Below are 16,665 nucleotides of genomic sequence, written 5' to 3' on the forward strand. Positions count from 1 at the left end.
AATGTCTCCTTTTAGTAAAGTTGATTCACATGTCCCTTCATTCAGATTCATAGGGCAGCTGGTGACTATTTCACAATGAGAAAGACTACATTTACCATACATTTCAGGTTGAGGAGCAGTGTAGGGAGAGCTTTTGGTCAATGGAGATTAAAAACTTCTGAAAATTTACCTGGTTGGGTTTTAATTGTACCATTTATTTATATCTTTCACCAATCCAGAGAACTGGGGGTCATAGGCACAATGAAAATTCTGTAGAGTAAGCCAAATATTACAAATGGATTGCATTGTTTAGTAATATGAGCCTCTCAGTGTAACTCAGAGGGAATTCCCCAACTGAGAATTAATTTTTTTCCTCTAATAATAATTTACCTCCCATTAATGCTTTGGTTTCCTCCCAAGGAATGCCTCAACCAGTAAATCATAACTAACACATATTTGTATTTTGAAATGGTAGTATTTGGATAAAATCTAATTACCATATCTCAAGTGGAGCTACCTTTAGCAGAAAATGTCTTTGGGAGCCATGGAATGATTTTCCAGGGTTACATCTGAACATATAGAACATCTGCTATATACTTTATGAGCTAAAGTAGCAGTAATATTGTTCACTCCATGAACTCGTCTTTAAGAACTCTAAAGTTTTAGCTCTTGGACACATGACAGTACAGGTAACTAAGCTCCTATAGGTAAGATTGGTTTCTGATTGGGTCCAAGCCATATCTGTTTGCCTGGGACAGTAACTCCCTCTTTTTGTTGCCATATTTTCTTTTGTTCTGCAATTTTCTGGTGGAACTATAAAAGAGATTTTCAAAGTTAATTTAATAGGAAGTAAGGAGTATTCTCAGGTGGGTAATTTGGCTATTTGATGCTGCCTGTCTAGCTGCAGCATCAGCTAAATAATTTCCTTTTGCTTCTATGGTGGCAGCTTTAGAAAACCCTGGAATGTTAATAATTGCCAATTATTTCAATTTCTGTATGATACCTAGTAATTCTACAACCTATTTTCCATTCTTCATGGGCTGTCCTGAGAAAATTAATAAGCCTTGCTGCTTTAACAATATTCTAAAATTGTGAGCTACACCAAAGGTATAGCTGTTATCAGTGTAAATATTGGCTGTTTAATCTTTGGCCAACTGACAAGCCTGAGTTAGTACAATTAATTAGGCTAGTTGGGTAGATCTTATTCAGATAAATAAGAATCTTCACTTATGTCCACATGGAAGTTATTGCATATTTAGGTAGATAACATCTCTGGTTTTTTTTTAAAATTCACCTGTAAACCAAATTAAATCAGTATTATCAATAGGAGTCTCCTGAAAACTATTCCTTGGAGCAAGAAGATGGTCAGTAAGCAAAATGCAATCGTGGATGTCTCCATCCTGCAAAGAAGGTAGCAAAGTTGCTGGATTAAGGCTGTTATATTGACTTCAAGTAAAATTAGATGCAGAAGCCAAGAGCCAGTCAACTGACAGAAGTGTTGAGGCACATGCATGGGCACCCCTTCTGGGCGAAGGTTTGAGAGCCTGACTGTGGTGGCTGCCCTCAAAGCTGACAAGGGTAAGGGTGACTCGGGACGTGTTGACCACCCTGAAGATCCTCATCGACAGTGAAAGTGGCGTGGGCGAGTGTAGGCTGCTCTCAAGATTCCCAGATGATAATTTTGATCCAGAACTTGCAGCGACAATAGGTGTTGACTTGAAAGTGAAAACAATTTCAGTGGATTGAAATAAGGCTAAACTTGTAATATGGGATACTTCTGGTCAAGAGAAGTTCAGAACATTAACTCCCAATTACTGTAGATGTGCACAGGGTGTTATATTAGTATATGATGTCACAAGGAGATACACCTTTATTATACTGGATAATTGGTTAAATGAATTTGAAACATACTACATGAGAAATGACATAGTAAACATACTAGTTGGAAATAAAATTGATAAGGAAAATCATGAAGTTGATAGAAATGAAGGCCTGAGATTTGCATGAAAGCTTTCTGTGTTACTTATAAAGGCAAGTGCAAAAACCTGTGATGGTGTACACTATGCCTTTCAGGAACTCATTGAACAGATCATTCAGACTCCTGAACTGTGGGAAAGTGAGAGCCAGAATAAAGGAGTCAAACTCTCACACAGGGAAAAAAAGCCATGGAGCAGGAGCCTGTAGAGGATATTGCTCTGTGTTATAAACTCCGGGAAATGCCGTCTCCTGCATATTAGATCAGATACTGACATCTTTCTCTATATAAACTCTAACTGCTATTTTAGGGACATTGCAGTTTGTACGTATTTGTTTTGTATCATGGGAGTAAATATTTGCAAGAAATCTCACTCCTTGGCTTTCTCAGGTAAAGTGCTATGGTAAGCCCACACAGTTTGCAGTCTACAGTTTTTAATGTAACATAACACTGGTGTACCTTTCTAAGTATGCTTGATTTTATGATTTACATTTATCATGTGATTTTTAAAAATACACCTACCTAATATATGTTGAGAACAAGGTCTGCTTTTGGTCTTCTTTTTGCTTAAATTCTCCTATCAATTAGTGAATTAATTGGTATGTAGAATTCCTAAAACTACTGGGAAATTACAGGTATCATCCTATCTGGTGAATTTCTTCAGGAATAACAAAGAAAATGATTCTACAGTTTTCTTAGGATGTCTGTGGACAGATTCTCTTTTACTACTAAGCAGAACTCCCTTTATAGGATGCAGTCCAGGCCAATTTATAAGTAAATCTCTGTTCTGATGATTCTTCTAAAATAGCACTGATATTAGTGCTATTTAAAGAAGTTTAAGAACTTTTAAAGAAGTTTAAAGAAGTTTAGTCTTTTAAATTTACTTCAATGAATAGCTCACTGGAGTTTTAAGTCTGTGATATGTGTACACTGGATTCATGACCCTTTGTGCAGCATTTTCAGGTATGTGATTTTTGACAGAATGGCAATAAGATTTTTCCTTACTTTGGTTTCAGAAGAACACGAACAGTGTGTTTATGTGGCTCATGTTAGTACTTAACACTTGTTAAACCAATACCTTTTGCTCTAAGCGTTGGTGGGTATTTGCCCAGGTACATCCATTGAAGCTTGTGTAATGTTTATGAATAGTTGTATCTTATGACTTCCATAAATTGCTTGTTGATATTCAAACACTTATGCCTGTGTTTGAGAGTTGGGGAAAAAAAATCCACTAAATGACAATTTGAGAAAGACATTGCTTCCAGATTTTGGTGTATATGAGAAAATACTGTTGTAATGACAATTTTGGTAACTTATTGTAACAAGGAGTCAATATTTTGTCAAAACCAACTTATACAGACTAATACATCTTTGCCACAGCATTCAAGTTTCTAACCTCTAGCTCTTGTACACTGTATATATATTTTTTACTTATATGTTACTTAATTCACATTGACCTTTGCTATTTAAGTCCTCAAATAAGTATTTTTCTTTTCAGTCAGGTCACTATAATACCAGAAATAAAACAAATTTCTGGGGAGTTTGTTCTCTGTATGCAGTTGCAAAAGATAAGCATTTTTGTGGGTTCTCTTTACATACAATACATGTGATAATGGATTTACTTTAAGTCAGGTTCTTTTTGAAATGTCCATCTTCACTTAAGAAAACCTCACATTCTACTTTGTTCATACCTGTTAGATCTCATTACATGTGATTAAAGGTTTTATGCAGTGTGTATGTTTTTGCCAAGTATAAAAAAATTTACTGCTTTTTAGTTGGAAAAAGTTAGCCAACACACATACTTAAGATTTGTTTGTGTTACACTAAAACTGTATATTTGTATATTCATGTGGTGTCTATACTGACATTTCTGTTTATTGCTTTTTGCTTCTTGGGCTATATAATAATCTTTTGGATACATATTAGCCCCTTAACTTTTAAAAACTAATTTTGTTTGATTTGTATTGTAACTTTTTATAGATTTTGAATAAATATAACCTGCTCTCCTTAGGTGCAAAAAAGAAAAAGTGTTGAATGTGATGAGAATTCAATGTAGACTCAACAGAATGAGGAACATAAACAAAGGAGAGCCCATAACTATCTTTTCTGTTGGACTACACAACATGTCTATAGAGAGATGGCTGTCATACAGGGAGGAAGTCCTTTGGCTAGTGAGTCTAATTGCTGACTATAATATGACTTGTATGTCTTGGAGATAAAACTTCTAAAAGCATTTCCTTCATTTTTATGTATAAAAAGTCAAAAGTTCATAATGAAGGTGTCCCAGCGTGGGAACTCTAGACAAATCTCTAAAGATTTTACAACTTGTGCCCTGGCTGGTGTGGCTCAGTGGACTGAATGCCGGCCTGTGGACTGAGAGGTTGCTGGTTTGATTCCCAGTCAGGGCGCATGCCTGGGTTGTTAGTTGGGGGCATGCGAGAGGCAACCAACTAATGTTTCTTTCACACATCAATGTTTCTCTCCCTTTCTTTCTCCTCCCTCCTCTCTAAAAATAAATAAATAAAATATTAAAAAAAAGATTTTACAGCTTGTTTCTCCTCTGGGTTCCATTGAATTGAATCGGGTCAATTTGACTTTAATGAGACATACAGAGGCTGGGCCATTAGTAAAACATTGGAATCCAGCTGTGATGATATCCAGTCAACCCTAAAATCCTCTAAGGTGGTGGTGTGTTGCTGTTTGCTTGTTTTCTAGAAGAGGAAAAGGTGTTATTCCTATGAGTCTTTCAGGGTTAATTAGTAGCCTGACTTTTTAAAAAATCCTCACTTGATGACATTTTCCATCGTTTTTAAAGAATGAGTAAGGGAGAAAGAAAAGGCGAGAGAAATACATCAATGTGAGAGAGAAACATTGAGCAGTTGCCTCCTGTATGCACCCAAGTTGGGAACTGTACATGTCTGGACCAGGGATCAAACCTGCAACCCAGGCATGTGCTCTGATCAGGAATCAAACATGTAACTTTTCAGTTACAGGAGGATGTTTCAACTAACTGAGCTACACGGGCCAAGGCAGTAGTCTGTCTTTAGACAGCAGATAGCCAAAGTATTTTACTTGGGGAAATAGAATCAGAGCTTCTCCTTTGATATCCTATGTCTCTTTATAGCTGGCTGTTGTAATATCTTAATTGTGTCTTTTTGGGAGTTTAGTAATTTCCTAGATCATCAAACTAAACCATCTACGTATTGGATTAGAGTGGAATCTCTAGGAAATTTAACATCATTTAAATCAGCTTTTAGTATTTAAGACAATAGGTGGGACTCTCCATATATCCTTGAGGCATCACTGTCCAAGAAAACTTGTAATCTTCCCAGGGGAAAACAAAGAGGTATTTTGGCTTTTTTTTTTTCCTTTGTAAAGCTGGAAAAGCACTACATAAATTTATCATTGAAAAATATTGGCAGTCCACAGGAATACCTGGTAATAGGTTATGTGGATTCGGAACCACATTATGTTTGGGAATAACTATGCATTGCTATGAGACTGTATGAATCTCCATCTTTTCCTATTGAGGGTTTTGTTTTGTTTTGTTTTTACTGGAAAAGTAGAAGAATCACAGGGACTTGTATGTGGAATTATAAGCCAATTTAAAAAAGTAATCTTGTATATTGGGCTTAATTCCAGCTGCTGCAGAAAGGGTATCAGTGACTGGAAAGGCCTGGAATTGCATTAGAACATCCTGAAACAAAACTTCAGTCTCAAGATTATTCTCCTCTTGTAAAAATTCCTTTACAATTACTATCTTCCCTATTGGTTTAGTATCTGATTTACTTACTTCTAAATACATTTCACCCTTCTGGAAGAAGGATATGTGGGTGTCATTGGTTTAGAAAAAATCTTGCCCTATCAGGTGAATTGGAATATATATTGCCCCTTAACATTCCCTAGTTGAAAGGGGACAGGTTCTGATTTAAAAACAGTCATTGTTTGATACAATATTCCTCCTGTTACCAAACAGGATGGGATTCAGCCACCTGCCTCCAAATACAGGTATAACACCACGATTGATGGGGAAGGAAAAAAGTCTTATTAGAATGTTGCCCAATTTGGGGGAGCAGGAGATCCCACGGCCTCAAGCTCCTCTTTTTTGTAAAACATAGAAGGAATCCACCTACAATCAGAACCAGAAACAGTGTCCAGAACTCCCGCTTCATTTTTAAAAATGTATTAATTCTTTTTCTTGTTCTATTACAGTTGTCCCAATTTCCCCCCATTGCCGCCCACTCCCCGCCTGCCAGTCCGCACCCTGTCGTCCGTGCCCGTGGGTCATTTACGCACTGCGTGCTTATGTGTCCCTTGGGGCCTCAGGCTGCCCCATGAATGGCTCCTTTCTCGCAGTGCGCACTTGTGGGGCTGGCACTGCCATCGCCTCGCGGCAGCTTTTTTCCACTCTGGGGCCTGAGGCCACCGCGGACCGCTACATGCGGGGGCTCATTCTGTGGGACCCAGTGCCTGAGGCCGCTTGCACCCCCAAACCCGCGAGTGTCCTGGCCTGCATGTTCATGCACAGACCTCACAGTGAGAGCAGGGATGCAGCTGGGACCCGTGGAGCTCGGAGCTGCAGCGTCCAGCAGGCCGCCACCAGGGCGCATGTCCCTGGCGTGCGGCCCAGTGCACGGGACTCAGTCCGCAAGCTGCTTCCCCAGCCAGGCGACCAAGGGGGCGCAGAAGGGGAAAAAGGGGCCAAGTCTTTGCCTGCCCTTTGTTTAAATCTTCGGGTCCAAATCCTATGCACTCCAGAAGCGTCCTGCTTTTTCAGCCAATCCCAGCTAGACTGGCAGGGCTGTCCCTCCCCTTGTCGCCGTGTTAACTTCCACAGTACTTGTGTGTTGTGGCCTTTTTAGCTCATGCATATTCTGTGCAAGCTTCCTCCTGCCCTGTCAGGAGTCACGCTATTTTGTTTACCTGTACTCCCAGGTACAGATATTTAACACGCGCCAGCCGCAGTTTTAGCCCTGCCGTTTCCGGCCCTTCCTGACGTCTCCCCACTTCCCAGCAATCTCGCCAGGTTCGCAGGTAACACTACTCTGTTCACAGAAGCTTCACTCTAGGGAGGAGGCAATTTAGTTGGCTGTGGTTAAAAATAGATAACGTAGTCCCAGCATCTACAAGGGCCTTAGTAGTTTCCCCTTTTCATGGTAATTTTAATTTCTACTAAACTGTTAGTAAGAAGAAAGGGAAACACCCTTTCATAGTCCTTGGAGCAACAACATTCTTGCCTCTGATTCTTTTCTCCTTCTAAATTCCATTTCAGTCTCCTATAATCCTTCCTAAGGTGAACAGACTCCTCCGCAGGAGTTTTCCAGTGAACTTTAGTTATTCTGTTGCTTTGCTCCCAGAAAACAGTAAGTATATTAATTGGAACAGGTCAAAATAGCCAGGATTACATGTTCTAACAGTTATATTAAATTTCTTTGTGAACCATCAGGGACCAGGAGAAAACCAGAAAAATCTTTAGGTAGATTCATTAACTTCCTTCTAGCCTAAGGAACATATACCATCCCTTATTCCCCTCCTCCTGAGACCAGCTTTTCTCCAAAGGGAGCTGCTAGAATTCCTAGATTATCTTTGTCTGAATTCCTATTCTCATTTTTTCCCTATATCAATAGGGACTAGTAGTGGATAGAGGAGACAGAAGGTGAAAGAAGGAGGGAGGGGAAGGGCAGGCAAGTCCAGACAAGGAAACTCTGAGAGCAAGGAATGTAGTGGAGAAACTGTAGAAGGGGAAGGAATGTGATGTTGGCACTTACTAGCTCAGAAGTCTTCTTTAGTTCAGAGGCAGACTCTAAAGTTTTTTATTAAAACTTTAAAAAGTTTTAAAAAGTCTGTCCGTACTCCTTCTAGAAGCTTCTAACTTCCAATGAAGATGTGCTTCCCATTCATTCAGTTTAATTGTAGAGCTGGCATTTTTAAATTTGGCATGCAAAAATTAATTTAGGCGCAACTCCCACCCCCCAACTTCATTTTAGCCATCTTTTTTAAAAAAGTATATTTTATTGATAATGTTGTTACAGTTGTTCCATTTTTTTCTCCCTTTTCTCCCCCTCCTCCCTGCACCCCCTCCCACCAGCATTCCCCACACTTAGTTCATGTCCATGGGTCGTACATATAAGTTCTTTGGCTTCTCCATTTCCTATACTGTTCTTAACCTCCTCCTGCCTATTTTGTGCCTACCAATTATGCTTCTTGTTCCCTGTACCTTTTCGCCCATTCTCTCCCCTCCCCACTGATGACCCTTCATGTGATCTCCATTTCTGTGATTCTGTTCCTGTTCTAGTTGTTTGCTTAGTTTGTTTTTGTTTTTGTTTTTTTAAGGTTCAGTTATTGATAGTTTAAGTTTTTTGTCATTTTACTGTTCATAATTTTGATCTTATTTTTTCTTAGACAAGTCCCTTTAACATTTCATGTAATAAGGGCTTGATGATGATGAACTCCTTTAACTAGACCTTATCTGGGAAGCACTTTATCTGCCTTTCCATTCTAAATGGTAGCTCTGCTGGATAGAGTAATCTTGGATGTAGGTCCTTGCCTTTCATGACTTTGGACACTTCTTTCCAGTCCCTTCTTGCCTCTAAGGTTTCTTTTGAGAAATGAGCTAATAGTCTTACGGGAACTCCTTTGTAGAGAACTGTCTCCTTTTCTCTTGCTGCTCTTAAGATTCTCTCCTTATCTTTAATCTTGGGTAGTATAGTTATGATGTGTCTTGGTGTGTTTCTCCTTGGGTCCAACTTCTTTGGGAGTTTCTGACCTTCCTGGACTTCCTGGAAATCTATTTCCTTTGCCAGATTGGGGAAGTTCTCCTTCATTATTTTTTCAAATACATTTTCAATTTCTTGTTCTTCCTCTTCTCCTTCTGGCACCCCTATGATTCAGATGTTGGAATGTTTAAAGTTGTCCTAGAGGTCCCTAAGCCTTTCCTCATTTTTCTGAATTGTTGTTTCTTCATTCTGTTCCATTTGAAAGTTTATTTCTTCCTTTTGTTCCAAATTGTTGGTTTGAGTCCCAGTTTCCTTTCATTCACTGTTGGTTCCCTGTATATTTTTCTTTATTTCACTTTGTATAGTGTTCACTTCTTCATTTTGCGACCATATTCAATCATTTCTGTGAGCATCATGACTACCAGTGCTTTGAACTCTGCATCTGATATGTTGTCTATCTCCTCATCGCTTAGTTGTATTTTTCCTGGAGTTTTGATGTGTTCTTTCATTTGGGCCATATGTCATTGCACCTGTTACATTATAAGATGTGCAGCCTGAGGTATTCACCCGGGTGGGGCAACCTACTTTACTGTGTTGTGACACCACACACAAATGTAGGATATCCTGATCTGCCAGCTGCCACCTTGTCAGGTGTCTTGCATTCCCCCATTTTGGTCATCTTAGGTTGATATCATTTCTAGTTAGATCTTCCAATTTCTGTAGGTACTTGTAAGTAAAGACTTCCTATTAATTGTATATCTGCAGGAATATTAATGAGGAATGGGGTGTGGGAGTTTCTGGCCTTGGAGTCAAAATTTCCCATGGGGATTTCAGTTTTATTTTGGGATTTGTGGAGTCTGAACAAATTTCTATGGATATTGTATAGTGGGGTGAAGGGTGCTGCATGCGAGTTGAGCTCCAAGGGGCTGTCACCACCAGAGTCATTGCAAACACTTTTTCCTATCTCAGTTTCCCTCCCCAACTATCTAATACAGCTGTGAGGACTTGGAGCACTAAGTAACCAACATTTATGTGTATGTCTCCACATGAATCAAATTAATTATGGTTGAGCTGAAATTCCCTATGGGGCTCTTTCACATCATGGGGGATGCCCCCTGACACCTCTACAAAGATTCTTAGACACCTAAGAATAATGAAGATGTGGGTTGCAGGAAAGAAGTTCCACTTATTTTTGAAGCCAAATGAGTTCAGGCTCTCATTTGTTAAAAAAAACAAACAAACAAAAAACTTTTGTTTGGACTTTGAGAAAGCAATTCCCATTGAAAAACCAAAATTAAAAACCAGCCACCCATTTTTCCTCCTCTCCCACCTTAGTCTGGGTCCTCTCAACCCTTAACCTTTAGCTCTGCCTCAAGGATTTTAAAAAAAACAGCTCAAATAAAATTGGGGTCTTTTACCTTATAACAGGGAGGTCTCGAATTCCAGTTGAAACTTGTGCAATCTCACCTGATGCAAAACAAGGAGTTGGTGGGGTTTAATGGGTCCCCGCTGGTACTTAGCATAAATCTGGGTCAGCAAGGTGGTCTTGGGTGGGCTTCTGTGTAATCCTGCCACAGTATGCCGAGTAATAGCAACATAACAAACATATCTGTAAGAATTTTTATGAGTTTTTTGGGCCAAACTAATGACAATTGCCAGAAGGCAAAATTTCAAGGGATTGAGAAAAAGCTCCAGAGAATGGCAGTTTTACCACTTATTTTATTTTATTTTTTTTAAAACCAACAATTTTTAAAAATTGATGAGAGAAGGACAGAGACAGAGATACAGCCAGACATCATTGTTGATGGAGCATGGGGGAAGTCTCCCTGCCCCTTGGCCAAGATGGCGGCAGGGGGAGGTTCTCACACTGAGCACATGTAAGGCTAGCAAGATAATTGGATAGGGGATAAAACCCTCCTACCCCTTTCTGGTACCAGATTAGGGGTGGGACAGTAGAAGACAGGTACGTGTGCCGTAGAGGTCAGAATGGTGGCGGGGAGAGTTGCTAGACAAAAAGTCTAGCCTGGGGAAAGAATGCACTGGTTGGAAAATGGGCCCACCCAAAGCACACGAATGTTTAGAAAGTTAATTGGTCATTCTGAGAAAGCACTGGCCCTTTCTACACCCAATACAAATATAGTCCTAAGGGAACACAGGAATGTGTTCTTGCTTGTTGTTTGCTGCTCAGGATCTATACTCTAAAGGTGCTCTGGCCTGTCATCTTCATGGGCCACAGGGCCGTAGCAGTCACATGGCCCATGGTTTCCAGGAGGGAGAGAGAGGAGAGGGAGTTTCTCTCTCTCTCTCTCTCTCTCTCTCTCTCTCTCTCTCTCTCTCACTGACCTGGTGGAGCATTCGCTGATGCATTTTCATGCTTTCCCATTCAGGAGCATGCGATCTTGCATCCCTAGAGGCTGCACAGCCATGGCCATGCAGGATCCACACGCAGCCTCCAAGAGGAAGCCTGAAGCCAGAAAGCAGCTGGGAACAAGCTAAGCTATCTGAATGACCACTTAGCAGCTGCCTGCAACCTCCAAAGAATGACACTTTAAAATGGAACAGGAACACTCTGGGCATTGCGTTTTGTTCTGGTCTTGCCGAGGATGGCTGGGTTCTGTCTGGGTTTTGCAAAGGAGATGAGCTATGAGATGGGGAATCCCCTATTCTCCCAGATCATGCGGCAGCATCCAAATAAAAACCTCCTTCCTTTTCCACTAACCCCTTCCCCTTGAGTTTGCCTTTTGTGGCAGCCGGCAGATGAACCCCTATTTTTGTTCAGTAACACTCTGTGGTTACTTTCAGCCTGAGTTTGTAAGGCAGGCCTCCCCTGAGCTTGTCAGGTTTAGTATGTGGTTCCTTTTTAGTCCACAGGCGAGTCTCTAGCTTGTATCATTTATTCTCTTCGAGATAGCACTGCATCTTTTTCTGGTTGAGAACTTCCTCATTTCAAATGCCTGAGTCATGGGGCTTCTGGCTTCAAAGCTCCCACCTGCCCTCCACTGGGCTGCAGCCCAGTCTCTCCCAACCTGGGTTGACCCTGACTCCCCCAGGAGCTCCTAGCCCCCAGGTCTGCAAGCTTACCACCCCAATTCACACTCCCGTGCAGCCAGCAAGGTCTTTCAGCTGCACACCTGTAATCCTTTTGAGATAGGCCAGTAAGGCAGAACAAGTGGAATAGAAACTGAAACATAGTTAAATGGCCAAGCAGTTTAGTCCCATGTAAACCACAAAATCCTATCTTCCATAACCAAGGGCACTTAAGAGTAAATGATTCAGCCTGGTTGATGTGGCTCAGTGGATTGAGTGCTGGCCTGTGAACCAAAGGGTCGCCTGTCCAATTCCTAGTCAGGGCACATGTCTGGGTTGTGGGCCAGGTCCCTGGTTGCGGGATGTGTGAGGCAACTGATCTATGTATCTCTCCCACATCGATGTTTCTCTACCTCTATTTCTCCCTTCCTTCCCCCGTCTCTCTAATAAATAAATAAATAATTTACGCTTTGCCTCCTCAACCAGAAGGTACATAGCTTAAATCACCATACTCAGGGTGATAGCAGAAATCCAATTAGTACCATTTATGCCAATCACACCCAAGGGACTAAATCTTATTTTGAAGTATCAGCATAAAGCTGATGAACATTCTATTAAGACCCTCCCCTAAGACCTTCCCTAAACTCCCAGCTATTAAGACCCTCAAAACATAGGACCTAGCATGCTCTCTTTCCTGGGGGGCATGCTTGAGACTTCTTTTTCCCCCTCTTTTTCTCCCACAGGCATGCACCTTCTAAGGTCTAAGGGACACCACGAGACTTGCAATCAGGGGAACAGTGGGCACTGGTGCTCATCCTGGGCTAACCCCCTGAGCCTGTCCCCAAGGCCCTTCTTTCTGCGGCCCTTTAGTGAGCTGACAGCAGCCCCATCTTGGCTCACTTCTGTTACATTTCTAGAGAACCAAAGCAGCCCGGCCAGCCTCTCTCCTGTTGCTTCTTCTATCCTAAGCCTTCCTTGTTTCACTGTCTCCAGCTTTAATAAATGTACTTTCAAAACCACTTGGACTTGTACTGTAAAATCTTTCCTGCACAAAGCCAAGAGCCCACACATGACAGGAAGGCCCAAGGCAGACCCACTCCTAGCCAGGTCCTTGTCTGGTGACACTCTGATGCTGGTCGCACCTCCAAGCCCAGAGCTAGGTGCCTGTCTTCCTCATCTTTGCGTGCCAATGCCCCTTACCACACCTTAGGTGACACAGACACTAAGTAGAATGAAAATGTACCACTCTCGGCAGTTGGCTTTGGAATTCTTAGAGGGCAAGAATTGACTTGTTTGATAAAAATATGTAGCTTAGCTGGTTGGTGGAGTGGAAGAAAGGTGGAGGAGAGCATCTTAGGAAATAATTGGCAGGAGCCAGGGCAACTTGTTGAAATGCAACAGAAAAAGTTTGGGAGATGGATGGAGAGGCATGGGAGTTCCAAATTTGAGATATAGGGGATGCTGCCTTGGGTTGGAAACGGGAATCAGCCAAATTCAACCTGCCTTGCCACTGCCACAACTCCTTGAGTAACTTTGGCCATTAGCCAATCTCTCAGTTTTCCCCATCTGTAAATGGGGCTCATACGGGCCTCTCAAAATGCAGTAATGATCAGATGTGGTAATGCCAATAACGCTGCTTAATGCTGCTTGTTCTAGTTTTTCTCATCAGTGACATGGGATGGTATGTTAGCACTTTCCTTGGGGGATTAACAGGCATCACATGTTTAATGGCCAGTCCTGGCAGTTAATCAAAGTGCACCCGCTACACCTTGCTGCAGTTGCGTTATGGGTGCCTGTCCCGTGCTAGACATGGCATCCACACCTCAAACAGCCTGAAGTCAGTGTTACCATCTCCACTATAGGTGTTCATAGAGGTTCAGTTACACAAGGAGTAGATGATTATGAGCTCATTAAAAGCTTCAAAGACTACAGAAGAATTCCCTTTCCCCTTTCAGCTCTTTACTTCCTGGTCCTGCCAGTTCCTGCCCTCACCACCAGCCCTCCATTCCCAGGAACTAAGGTTACTCATGTTCTCTGTTCTGCTGCTGAAACCAGCCTGGACTGGCTCTGTTATGTTCTGTATTTCTACAAAGTGAGCCCCACCCTTAGAGAGCCCCAAATCCCCACCCAGGTTCAGGGTGTTACTTTGGAGGAGTCATATTCCCTTTTATGCACTCTTATCTCTAAGTCTAAAGTAAATTCCTTTTGAATTTAATTCCATGTTTTATTTCAACATGCTCCAACTACCAGAATAAAGAGCGGCTGCCTGCGGGGTCCTCAGAAGAAGGGTGCCAAAGGCCTCACCTGCCTGGTCTAAGTGCTGGTGGTCCCAGGGCACCTGGGCCTCAGCTCCTCTCGTCCAGAGTTGATGCCAGCGAGTTGTGTGGCCAGGCCTGGCAGGCAATGCTGAGGTCACAGTGAAGACAGGCATCTCTGCCTCACAGCCCTGTGCGGGAAACAGATCAGTCACCTTTGACTGCCCAGCACAGTCTGGGCTGGGCTGGGGAGACGTAGGGCACTGTGGGAACCCAGAGTAAGAGTCTGCCCCAGTCTGGAAATTGTGGGTACAGGGGGAGGGCTTCCTGAGAAGGGCGTGTGTGATTCTGAAGAATGAGTAGAGGAAGATCATGGGGAAGAGTGTTCCCTGCTGAGGGACCAGTCTTTTGGGAGGTTCGGAGGGTAGCACTGGGTATTTGGAGGAACTCAGTGTTAATGATTCCATTGCAGAGTGCTGGGCATTTGCGAGAGTTGGTTTCTCATTTCAAGGAGGGGCAGGATGTGGGTGGAAAGAGGGGAGCAAACATTCCAGCTGGGGAAAGAGCCAGTCCTGAGATCTGAGCGGTAGAGATGCAGCAAGGCTCTTGTAGCTGGAGTAGGAGGGGCGGGGTGGGCAGGGGTCAGTCAGATCTGGGCAGCAGACATAGGTTTGGGAGTCCTTAGCAGGCAGATTGTGACATTTGAATTCTTGAGAATGTCTGGACTCACCCAGAAGAGAGTAAAGAGAGGACGTGGTTCTCTAGTCCCCAAGAATCTCAGCATCGGAGGGGGACAGAGGACAGGGAATCAAGGAGCCAGAGGGTGAGGAGCCCCAGAGAGAGGAAGCCCACTATGCCCAGACAGATGGAGTAGAGGTGCACAGTCAACTTTCCATCAGAATTTGTATTTTATAATACTTTTCAAAAATGAAGTGCGGCTAATGTTGACTTTGCATTAAAATTGATCTTTTTAGAATTCTGTGCCAGTCATGAAGATCCCTGGAGATGCTTCGACTTTCACTTACTACTTTTTAGGAAGTTTTTGCTAATATTGTAAATTATATAACTCTAGTTGAATATTTTTTAAAAAACCATAGCTTTGTAAACCCCTGAATTTGGGGGTCACAATTTGGACTGAGTTCTATTTTAGTTACCTGAAGAACAGTAGTCTTTTGACTATTTTGTTTATGCAGCACATACAATGTTTTTTTTAAAAAATTTGGTCTCCATACATTTTAATTTGATGGCAAACTTTTTTTTTAGGATTTTAAATTGTTGAAATATCTGGTGTATTGTAAATATTGACATTTAAAAATAAAAGGTATGCCACTCTTTTCAATATATCCAGTGACGTCTTTGATGCCTGAGATCCACTATTAACCTTTTAAGAACAAGCATAAGCACCTTTTTCTTTAATTTTACATTTCATTTTTTCTCTTTGAACTTGTATTTCATTCCACCTCTGCCACAGAATTTTATCCTAATATATATGTATATATTTTTTCCTAATATATATTTATACTTAAATAATTTTTTGTGGTAATTCTATCATATTTCTGTCCAACAAATATATGTAAATAAATAGAAATTAAACAAAATTTGTTTCTTGTGACCGTTAGGCTCTAAGAAATTAACATTTTTCTTCTTGAATTGGGTTTTTATTGCAACTGTTATTTGTACACAAATGATGAAAACATAAATCATTACATCATTTGATGTGCAATTATTAAACATAAAAAGCAAAATTATTTTGACTCATTTCTTAAGGAGAAGAATTGGATTTTTTTTCTAATTAGTTCTTGGATCTGTGAATAATCAGGCCTCATTATACCAATAGAATTTTGTGCAGTATGAATGCTGCTACCACAACCATTTAAAATACATGTCTCACTTTTAAAAAAAGATTTTATTTATTTATTTTTAGAGAAGAGAAGGGAGGGAGAAAAAGAGGGAGAGAAACATCAATGTGTGGTTGTCTCTTGAGTGTCCCTTACTGGGGACCTGGCCCGCAACCCAGGCATGTGCTCTGACTGGGAATTGAACTGGTGGTGCTTTGGTTCATAGGCCAGCACTCAATCTGCTGAGCTACACCAGCCAGGACAGCTTATGACATTTTTTGTTCTACATTGTCACAAATTTTGTTCCAGACCTTTGGATTTGAGCAAGTCTGAGTGTGCAGTTGTGTTGTGCTGTGGTTTTAATTTGCCTTCTCTGGTGGATAATGGGTTGAGCATCTCTTGATATGTTAACCAGACATTTAAAGTTCTTATTTTGTAAATGCCTGCTGTAAATTTTGTCCATTTTTCTTTCTGGTTGTCTCTCCCTTTATGGCTCTTTCTAGGATTTTTTTTTTTTTTTTTTACAAAGGAGTAGAAATATTGCTTTATTTGAGTAACTTACATCCAAATTGCTTATATGTGTTTTAAAAAGTCCTAATGAGCATCCATAAAGAAGACATATACAGCTTCCACAGGAATAAGAAAAAAAATGGGGTTAATGATTGCCCCAAATGGTATTTCCTAAAAGAAAAACAACGTAATTATTTAACCTTTCTTCTTCTGAGGCAGCATAAGTGAACGGCACACATCATAAATAAAATTTTCTTACTTTATAAGGAAGAAGGACTGTGATCCTATTTTGATGCATATGAAATATAAAATCCGCTCTTCTGATCACAATGAGGGAAAAAAATTATTGTTCAACATTTCAATTC

The 16,665-nt window shown here is 41.1% G+C and overlaps 1 pseudogene; it reads left to right on the forward strand.

Moving 5' to 3' along the window:
• Positions 1–656: 656 nt before the first annotated feature.
• Positions 657–2,228, forward strand: LOC129076656 (ras-related protein Rab-18-like; annotated as a pseudogene).
• The last annotated feature ends 14,437 nt before the right edge of the window (positions 2,229–16,665 follow it).

The sequence above is a fragment of the Pteronotus mesoamericanus genome, unplaced genomic scaffold (genome assembly GCF_021234165.1).
Source record: "Pteronotus mesoamericanus isolate MK-2021 breed Mesoamerican mustached bat unplaced genomic scaffold, CSHL_Meso_final contig_639, whole genome shotgun sequence".
In the NCBI taxonomy this organism is placed as follows: Eukaryota; Metazoa; Chordata; class Mammalia; order Chiroptera; family Mormoopidae; genus Pteronotus; species Pteronotus mesoamericanus.